Source organism: Lithobates pipiens, unplaced genomic scaffold (genome assembly GCF_037356315.1).
Source record: "Lithobates pipiens isolate NorthernLeopardFrog02 unplaced genomic scaffold, aLitPip1_a1.2 Scaffold_63, whole genome shotgun sequence".
NCBI classification, from domain to species: Eukaryota; Metazoa; Chordata; class Amphibia; order Anura; family Ranidae; genus Lithobates; species Lithobates pipiens.
Genome location: NW_027507885.1, coordinates 2,380,630 through 2,391,877, shown reverse-complemented (window position 1 = coordinate 2,391,877; position 11,248 = coordinate 2,380,630).

The following is an 11,248-nucleotide window of genomic DNA, read 5'->3' as shown; positions in this document are numbered from 1 at the left end:
TGGAGTATGGAGTATGGAGTATGGAGTATGGGGTATGGAGTATGGGTATGGAGTATGGAGTATGGAGTATGGAGTATGGAGTATGGGGTATGGGGTATGGAGTATGGGGTATGGAGTATGGAGGATGGGGTATGGGAGTATGGAGTATGGAGTATGGGGTATGGAGTATGGGGTATGGAGTATGGAGTATGGGGTATGGAGTATGGAGTATGGGGTATGGAGTATGGAGTATGGAGTATGGGGTATGGGGGATGGAGTATGGAGTATTGGGTATGGAGTATGGGGTATGGAGTATGGAGTATGGAGTATGGGGTATGGAGTATGGGGTATGGAGTATGGAGTATGGGGTATGGAGTATGGAGTATGGGGTATGGAGTATGGAGTATGGGGTATGGAGTATGGAGTATGGAGTATGGGGTATGGAGTATGGGGTATGGAGTATGGAGTATGGGGTATGGAGTATGGAGTATGGAGTATGGAGTATGGGGTATGGGGTATGGAGTATGGGGTATGGAGTATGGAGGATGGGGTATGGAGGATGGGGTATGGAGTATGGAGTATGGGGTATGGAGTATGGGGTATAGAGTATGGAGGATGGGGTATGGAGTATGGAGTATGGAGTATGGAGTATGGAGTATGGGGTATGGGGTATGGAGTATGGGGTATGGAGTATGGAGGATGGGGTATGGAGTATGGAGTATGGAGTATGGAGTATGGGGTATGGAGTATGGGGTATGGAGTATGGGTATGGAGTATGGAGTATGGGGTATGGAGTATGGAGTATGGAGTATGGAGTATGGAGTATGGGGTATGGGGTATGGAGTATGGGGTATGGAGTATGGAGGATGGGGTATGGGGTATGGAGTATGGGGTATGGAGTATGGGGTATGGAGTATGGAGTATGGAGTATGGGTATGGGGTATGGGGTATGGAGTATGGGGTATGGAGTATGGAGGATGGGGTAATGGAGGATGGGGTATGGAGTATGGGAGTATGGGGTATGGAGTATGGGTATGAGTATGGAGGATGGGGTATGGAGTATGGAGTATGGAGTATGGAGTATGGGGTATGGGGTATGGAGTATGGGGTATGGAGTATGGAGGATGGGGTATGGAGTATGGAGTATGGAGTATGGAGTATGGGGTATGGAGTATGGGGTATGGAGTATGGGGTATGGAGTATGGAGTATGGGGTATGGAGTATGGGGTATGGAGTATGGAGTATGGAGTATGGAGGAGGTATGGAGGATGGGGTATGGGGTATGGAGTATGGAGTATGGAGTATGGGGTATGGAGTATGGGTATGGAGTATGGAGTATGGGGTATGGAGTATGGAGTATGGAGTATGGGGTTGAGTATGGAGTATGGGGTATGGAGTATGGAGTATGGAGTATGGAGTATGGAGTATGGGGTATGGGGTATGGAGTATGGGGTATGGAGTATGGAGGATGGGGTATGGAGGATGGGGTATGGAGTATGGAGTATGGAGTATGGAGTATGGAGGATGGGGTATGGAGTATGGAGTATGGGAGTATGGAGTATGGGGTATGGAGTATGGGGTATGGAGTATGGAGTATGGAGTATGGAGTATGGAGTATGGGTATGGGGTATGGAGTATGGGGTATGGAGTATGGAGGATGGGGTATGGAGTATGGAGTATGGAGTATGGGGTATGGAGTATGGGGTATGGAGTATGGAGTATGGGGTATGGAGTATGGAGTATGGGGTATGGAGTATGGAGTATGGGAGTATGGGGTATGGGGGATGGAGTATGGAGTATGGGGTATGGAGTATGGGGTATGGAGTATGGAGTATGGAGTATGGAGTATGGGGTATGGAGTATGGGGTATGGAGTATGGAGTATGGGGTATGGAGTATGGAGTATGGGGTATGGAGTATGGAGTATGGAGTATGGGGTATGGGGGATGGAGTATGGAGTATGGGGTATGGAGTATGGGGTATGGAGTATGGAGGATGGGGTATGTAGGATGGGGTATGGAGTATGGAGTATGGGGTATGGAGTATGGAGGATGGGGTATGGAGTATGGAGTATGGAGTATGGAGTATGGGGTATGGAGTATGGGGTATGGAGTATGGAGTATGGAGTATGGAGTATGGAGTATGGGGTATGGGGTATGGAGTATGGGGTATGGAGTATGGAGGATGGGGTATGGAGTATGGAGTATGGAGTATGGGGTATGGAGTATGGGGTATGGAGTATGGAGTATGGGGTATGGAGTATGGAGTATGGGGTATGGAGTATGGAGTATGGAGTATGGGGTATGGGGGATGGAGTATGGAGTATGGGGTATGGAGTATGGGGTATGGAGTATGGAGTATGGAGTATGGAGTATGGGGTATGGAGTATGGGGTATGGAGTATGGAGTATGGGGTATGGAGTATGGAGTATGGGGTATGGAGTATGGAGTATGGAGTATGGGGTATGGGGGATGGAGTATGGAGTATGGGGTATGGAGAATGGAGAATGGAGGATGGAGTATGGAGTATGGGGTATGGAGTATGGGGTATGGAGTATGGAGTATGGGGTATGGAGTATGGAGTATGGGGTATGGAGTATGGAGTATGGAGTATGGGGTATGGGGGATGGAGTATGGAGTGTGGGGTATGGAGTATGGGGTATGGGGGATGGAGTATGGAGTATGGGGTATGGAGTATGGGGTATGGAGTATGGAGTATGGGGTATGGAGTATGGAGTATGGGGTATGGGGGATGGAGTATGGAGTATGGAGTATGGGGTATGGAGTATGGGGTATGGAGTATGGGGTATGGAGTATGGAGTATGGGGTATGGAGTATGGAGTATGGAGTATGGGGTATGGGGGATGGAGTATGGAGTGTGGGGTATGGAGTATGGGGTATGGGGGATGGAGTATGGAGTATGGGGTATGGAGTATGGGGTATGGAGTATGGAGTATGGGGTATGGAGTATGGAGTATGGAGTATGGGGTATGGGGGATGGAGTATGGAGTATGGGGTATGGAGTATGGAGTATGGGGTATGGGGGATGGAGTATGGAGTATGGGGTATGGGGTATGGGGTATGGGGGATGGAGTATGGAGTATGGGGTATGGAGTATGGGGTATGGAGTATGGAGTATGGGGTATGGAGTATGGAGTATGGAGTATGGGGTATGGGGGATGGAGTATGGAGTATGGAGTATGGGGTATGGAGTATGGGGTATGGAGTATGGGGTATGGAGTATGGAGTATGGGGTATGGAGTAATGGAGTATGGAGTATGGGGTATGGAGTATGGAGTATGGAGTATGGAGTATGGGGTATGGAGTATGGAGTATGGAGTATGGGGTATGGGGGATGGAGTATGGAGTATGGAGTATGGGGTATGGAGTATGGGGTATGGAGTATGGGGTATGGAGTATGGAGTATGGGGTATGGAGTAATGGAGTATGGAGTATGGGGTATGGGGGATGGAGTAGTGGCCGTTGGTTTTAGCAGTTAGTAGGTCATTGGTGAGTTTTAGGAGGGCAGTGTCAGTGGAATGTTGTGGGTGGTAGTCGGACTGTAGGGGGTCGAGAAGGTTGTTGTCCATGAAGTAGCGACTCATTTGGACATGGACAAGGCATGTGATGAGCTTGGAGGCAAATGGGAGCAGAGAGATGGGTCTTAAGTTGTTCAAACTGGTGGGGTCTAGTGAGGGTTTTTTTTGAGTATGGGGGTAACCAGTGCGTGTTTGTGCAGGGAAGGAAAGGAGTCGGAGGGGAGGGAGAGGGTGAAGATGTGGGTTGGGGAGTTTAGGATAGAGTGGGAAGGTGGTAGCAGTAATTGTGAGGGTCCAGGGAGCAGGAAGTGAGGGGGGCCATGGAGAGGAGTTTATTAACTTCCTCTGTGGTAACTGGGCAAAAAGAGGAGAGTATTGAGTGTGGTGTTGGACCTGTTGTGTTGGGTAGGGGAGGAAGTTGAATGCTGGATATCTCCTTGCGAATTGTGTCAATTTTGATATTGAAATGGTTGGCAAACTGTTGGTCGGTAAGCAAGTTGGTGGGGTGGGGGCAGTGGGGGAGGGGGGGTCGGTAAGCAAGTTGGTGGGGTGGGGGCAGTGGGGGAGGGGGGGTCGGTAAGCAAGTTGGTGGGGTGGGGGCAGTGGGGGAGGGGGGGTCGGTAAGCAAGTTGGTGGGGTGGGGGCAGTGGGGGAGGGGGGGTCAGTAAGCAAGTTGGTGGGTGGGGGCAGTGGGGGAGGGGGGGTCGGTAAGCAAGTTGGTGGGGTGGGGGCAGTGGGGGAGGGGGGGTCGGTAAGCAAGTTGGTGGGTGGGGGCAGTGGGGGAGGGGGGTCGGTAAGCAAGTTGGTGGGTGGGGGCAGTGGGGGAGGGGGGTCGGTAAGCAAGTTGGTGGGTGGGGGCAGTGGGGGAGGGGGGGTCGGTAAGCAAGTTGGTGGGTGGGGGCAGTGGGGGAGGGGGGTCGGTAAGCAAGTTGGTGGGTGGGGGCAGTGGGGGAGGGGGGTCAGTAAGCAAGTTGGTGGGTGGGGGCAGTGGGGGAGGGGGGGTCGGTAAGCAAGTTGGTGGGTGGGGGCAGTGGGGGAGGGGGGTCGGTAAGCAAGTTGGTGGGTGGGGAAAGTGGGGGAGGGGGGTCGGTAAGCAAGTTGGTGGGGTGGGGGCAGTGGGGGAGGGGGGTCGGTAAGCAAGTAGGTGGGTGGGGGCAGTGGGGGAGGGGGGTCGGTAAGCAAGTTGGTGGGTGGGGGAGGGGGGTCGGTAAGCAAGTTGGTGGGTGGGGGCAGTGGGGAAGGGGGGTCGGTAAGCAAGTTGGTGGGTGGGGAAAGTGGGGGAGGGGGGTCGGTAAGCAAGTTGGTGGGTGGGGGCAGTGGGGGAGGGGGTCGGTAAGCAAGTTGGTGGGTGGGGAAAGTGGGGGAGGGGGGTCGGTAAGCAATGAACGGGGGGGGGGTATTTGTGCTAAGAGGGGAAATGTGTTGGGGGGTATTTGTGCTAAGAGGGGAAATGTGTTGGGGGGGGTTGTGCTAGGAGGGGGATCGGCAGTGGGGGGGGGGCGAGGTTGTGTACTCAGAGAGATCATTTGAGGGATTTGATGGGTAGAGGTGATTTTTTTTGGGGGGGGGCATTTTTGCTGGGGGCTTTTAGCAAGGGAGGTGGACTTGTATTGGGAGGAGGGGACATTTATGCTTAGAAGAAGCCATTCTTTTTTTTTGGGGGGGCACATAATGCTTATACATCTGGGGGGGGGGGGCAGTTTGGCATGTTCACCCTGGGCTCTAGATGACCTTGTCCCAGCTTTGGTAGGATCTCATGTTGTCTGTCATTCATCTTCTCATCCATGAGAAGGTTCCAGTCATCTGAGGTCAGGGTTTCCTCCATTCGGAGTGCCTGTGGTGGGTGAGGAGTTAAGCTGTCTGGTGGGGCCCCTTCCTCTCCTGGTGGGGCCCCTTGGACGCTCTCCTGTGTGGCCCCTTGGACACTCTCCTGTGTGGCCCCTTGGACACTCTCCTGTGTGGCCCCTTGGACACTCTCCTGTGTGACCCCTTCCTCTCCTGGTGGGGCCCCTTGGACACTCTCCTGTGTGGCCCCTTCCTCTCTCATAGACAATTCAGGGAGGACGGAGAGGAGAACAGATTGGACTCTGGTGATTCTGAGAAGTTTAATGGCCCTTCAGGGGAAATCTCTGCAGAGGAGACGGCACAGATATAACCTTCCCGATGATGAGGCTCTTCAGACATCGCTCAGGAATGGTGGAGAGCGGTCGGAGGAGGGGTAGGGTGTCATTACAAGGTAGGTACCTTCTGTGTCCCCCATCCAGACAATCTCTGGCCTCCTCTGTAGACCTCCATATGACAAGGGTCTGCAGGGTGCGTGTATTATACAGGGGCCCTATCTATAGAGGAAAGGAGATACTGCTCTGCTATACACTATATATATATATATATATATAGTATATACACTATACTACCAAAAGTATTGGGACGCCTGCCTTTATATGAACTTTAATGACCCCCCTCAGTCTTAGTCCGGAGGGTTCAGTATTGAGTTGACCCTTTGCAGCTATAACAGCTTCACCTCTTCTGGAAAAGATGTCCACAAGGTTTAGGAGGGTGTCTATGGAGATGTTTGACCATTCTTCCAGAAGAGCATTTGTGAGGTCAGGCACTGATGTTGGATGAGAAGGCCTGGCTCGCAGTCTCCACTCTAATTCATCATCCCAAAGGTGTTCTTTTGGGTTGAGGTCAGGACTCTGTGCAGGCCAGTCCAGTTCTTTGACCCCAAACTCGCTCATCCATGTCTTTATGGACCTTGCTTTGTGCACTGGTCCAAAACATTTGGTGGAGGGGGGATTATGATGTGGAGGAGGGGGGATTATGGTGTGGAGAAGGGGTTATGGTGTAGGGGGAGGGGGATTATGGTGTGGGGGGGAGGGGGGGATTATGGTGTGGGGGTTGTTTTTCAGGGGTTGGGTTTGGCCCCTTAGTTCCAGTGAAGGGAACTCTTAAGGCGTCAGCATACCAAGACATTTTGGACAATTTCATGCTCTCAACTCTGTGGGAACAGTTTGGGGACGGCCTCTTCCTGTTCCAACATGACTGCCCACCAGTGCACAAAGCAAGGTCCATAAAGACATGGATGGGGGAGTTTGGGGTGGAGGAACTTGACTGGCCTGCACAGAGTCCTGGTACAACCACTGGAAGTCACATGATGTACTAAGTACGTGATTTGGCGCTGGAGATCTTCCACAGACAAGAAACTCGAACTCAATGTCTAGATGACAAATCCTGGAAGATCAGAGACTCCATAGAAAGAACGAGAACTTCCCGAAAAATCCAGCGTGACACCACCCTACATGGGGGCAGAGCTAAGACCCCCAACACATCCCCTAATATACCCCACCTACACGGGGCAGAGCAAAGACTTCCGTCTACTCAGGTGGAAGGGCAGCTTTAAAACAAATCCAAATCTTTAGCAAGGGCATTTGGATTTTACTGCTCCCCCATCCCACCTCCAGATCCCTCCACTCTGATCACACCACCAGATCCCCCACCAGATCCCTCCACTCTGATCACACCTCCACATCCCCCACCAGATCCTCCACTCTGATCACACCACCAGATCCCCCATCAGATCCTCCACTCTGATCACACCTCCAGATCCCTTCACTCTGACCACACCTCCAGATCCCCACCAGATCCCTCCACTCTGATCACACCTCCAGATCCCCCACCAGATCCTCCACTCTGATCACACCTCCAGATACCCCACCAGATCCTCCACTCTGATCACACCACCAGATCCCCCACCAGATCCAACACTCTGATCACACCACTAGATCCTCCACTCTGCTCACACCTCCAGGTCCCCCACCAGATCCCTCCACTCTGATCACACCTCCAGGTCCCCCACCAGATCCCTCCACTCTGATCACACCTCCAGGTCCCCCACCAGATCCTCCACTTTGATCACACCACTAGATCCCCCACCAGATCCTCCACTCTGATCACACCTCCAGATCCCCCACCAGATCACTCCACTCTGATCACACCTCCAGATCCTCCACCAGATCCTCCACTCTGATCACACCACCAGATCCCCGACCAGATCCCTCCACTCTGATCACACCTCCAGATCCCCCACCAGATCCTCCACTCTGATCACACCACTAGATCCTCCACTCTGATCACACCTCCAGATCCCCCACCAGATCCTCCACTCAGATCACACCTCCAGGTCCCCCACCAGATCCTCCACTCTGATCACACCACCCGATCCCCCACCAGATCCTCCACTCTGATCACACCACCAGATCCCCCACCAGATCCTCCACTCTGATCACACCACCAGATCCCCAACCAGATCCTCCACTCTGATCACACCTCCAGATCCCCCAGCAGATCCCTCCACTCTGATCACACCTCCAGATCCCCCACCAGATCCTCCACTCTGATCACACCACCAGATCCCCACCAGATCCTCCACTCTGATCACACCTCCAGATCCCCCACCAGATCCCTCCACTCTGATCACACCACCAGATCCCCCACCAGATCCCTCCACTCTGATCACACCACCAGATCCCTCCACTCTGATCACACCTCCACATCCCCCACCAGATCCTCCACTCTGATCACACCACCAGATCCCCCATCAGATCCTCCACTCTGATCACACCTCCAGATCCCTTCACTCTGACCACACCTCCAGATCCCCCACCAGATCCCTCCACTCTGATCACACCTCCAGATCCCCCACCAGATCCTCCACTCTGATCACACCTCCAGATACCCCACCAGATCCTCCACTCTGATCACACCACCAGATCCCCCACCAGATCCAACACTCTGATCACACCACTAGATCCTCCACTCTGATCACACCTCCAGGTCCCCCACCAGATCCCTCCACTCTGATCACACCTCCAGGTCCCCCACCAGATCCCTCCACTCTGATCACACCTCCAGGTCCCCCACCAGATCCTCCACTTTGATCACACCACTAGATCCCCCACCAGATCCTCCACTCTGATCACACCTCCAGATCCCCCACCAGATCACTCCACTCTGATAACACCTCCAGATCCTCCACCAGATCCTCCACTCTGATCACACCACCAGATCCACGACCAGATCCCTCCACTCTGATCACACCTCCAGATCCCCCACCAGATCCTCCACTCTGATCACACCACTAGATCCTCCACTCTGATCACACCTCCAGATTCCCCACCAGATCCTCCACTCAGATCACACCTCCAGGTCCACCACCAGATCCTCCACTCTGATCACACCACCAGATCCCCCACCAGATCCTCCACTCTGATCACACCACCAGATCCCCAACCAGATCCTCCACTCTGATCACACCTCCAGATCCCCCAGCAGATCCCTCCACTCTGATCACACCTCCAGATCCCCCACCAGATCCTCCACTCTGATCACACCACCAGATCCCCACCAGATCCTCCACTCTGATCACACCTCCAGATCCCCCACCAGATCCCTCCACTCTGATCACACCTCCAGATCCTTCACTCTCATCACACCACCAGATCCCTCCACTCTGATCAAACCTCCAGATCCCCCACCAGATCCCTCCACTCTGATCACACCTCCAGATCCCCCACCAGATCCCTCCACTCTGATCACACCTCCAGGTCCCCCACCAGATCCTCCACTCTGATCACACCTACAGATCTCCCACCAGATCCTCCACTCTGATGACACCTCCAGATCCCCAACCAGATCCTCCACTCTGATCACACCTCCAGATCCCCCACCAGATCCTCCACTCTGATCACACCACCAGGTCCCCAACCAGATCCCTCCACTCTGATCACACCACCAGATCCCCACCAGATCTTCCACTCTGATCACACCACCAGATCCCCCACCAGATCCCTCCACTCTGATCACACCTCCACATCCCCCACCAGATCCTCCACTCTGATCACACCTCCAGATCCCTTCACTCTGACCACACCTCCAGATCCCCCACCAGATCCCTCCACTCTGATCACACCTCCAGATCCCCCACCAGATCCTCCACTCTGATCACACCTCCAGATACCCCACCAGATCACTCCACTCTGATCACACCTCCAGATCCTCCACCAGATCCTCCACTCTGATCACACCACCAGATCCCCGACCAGATCCCTCCACTCTGATCACACCTCCAGATCCCCCACCAGATCCTCCACTCTGATCACACCACTAGATCCTCCACTCTGATCACACCTCCAGATCCCCCACCAGATCCTCCACTCAGATCACACCTCCAGGTCCCCCACCAGATCCTCCACTCTGATCACACCACCCGATCCCCCACCAGATCCTCCACTCTGATCACACCACCAGATCCCCCACCAGATCCTCCACTCTGATCACACCACCAGATCCCCAACCAGATCCTCCACTCTGATCACACCTCCAGATCCCCCACCAGATCCTCCACTCTGATCACACCACCAGATCCCCACCAGATCCTCCACTCTGATCACACCTCCAGATCCCCCACCAGATCCCTCCACTCTGATCACACCTCCAGATCCTTCACTCTCATCACACCACCAGATCCCTCCACTCTGATCAAACCTCCAGATCCCCCACCAGATCCCTCCACTCTGATCACACCTCCAGGTCCCCCACCAGATCCTCCACTCTGATCACACCACCCGATCCCCCACCAGATCCTCCACTCTGATCACACCACCAGATCCCCCACCAGATCCTCCACTCTGATCACACCACAAGATCCCCAACCAGATCCTCCACTCTGATCACACCTCCAGATCCCCCAGCAGATCCCTCCACTCTGATCACACCTCCAGATCCCCCACCAGATCCTCCACTCTGATCACACCACCAGATCCCCACCAGATCCTCCACTCTGATCACACCTCCAGATCCCTCCACTCTGATTACACCTCCAGATCCTCCACTCTCATCACACCACCAGATCCCTCCACTCTGATCAAACCTCCAGATCCCCCACCAGATCCCTCCACTCTGATCACACCTCCAGGTCCCCCACCAGATCCTCCACTCTGATCACACCACCAGATCCCCCACCAGATCCTCCACTCTGATCACACCTACAGATCTCCCACCAGATCCTCCACTCTGATGACACCTCCAGATCCCCAACCAGATCCTCCACTCTGATCACACCTCCAGATCCCCCACCAGATCCTCCACTCTGATCACACCTACAGATTTCCCACCAGATCCTCCACTCTGATCACACCTCCAGATCCCCAACCAGATGCTCCACTCTGATCACACCTCCAGATCCCCCACCAGATCCTCCACTCTGATCACACCACCAGGTCCCCAACCAGATCCCTCCACTCTGATCACACCACCAGATCCCCCACCAGATCTTCCACTCTGATCACACCTCCAGATCCCCCACCAGATCCCTCCACTCTGATCACACCACCAGATCCCCAACCAGATCCCTCCACTCTGATCACACCACCAGATCCCCCATCAGATCCTCCACTCTGATCACACCTCCAGATCCCCCACCAGATCCTCCACTCTGATCACACCTCTAGATCCCCCACCAGATCCTCCACTCTGATCACACCACCAGATCCCCCACCAGATCCTCCACTCTGATCACACCACCAGATCCCCCACCAGATCCTCCACTCTGATCACACCTCCAGATCCCCCACGAGATCCTCCACTCTGATCACACCACCAGATCCCCCACCAGATCCTCCACTCTAATCACACCTCCAGATCCTCCACTCTGATCACACCACCAGATCCCCAA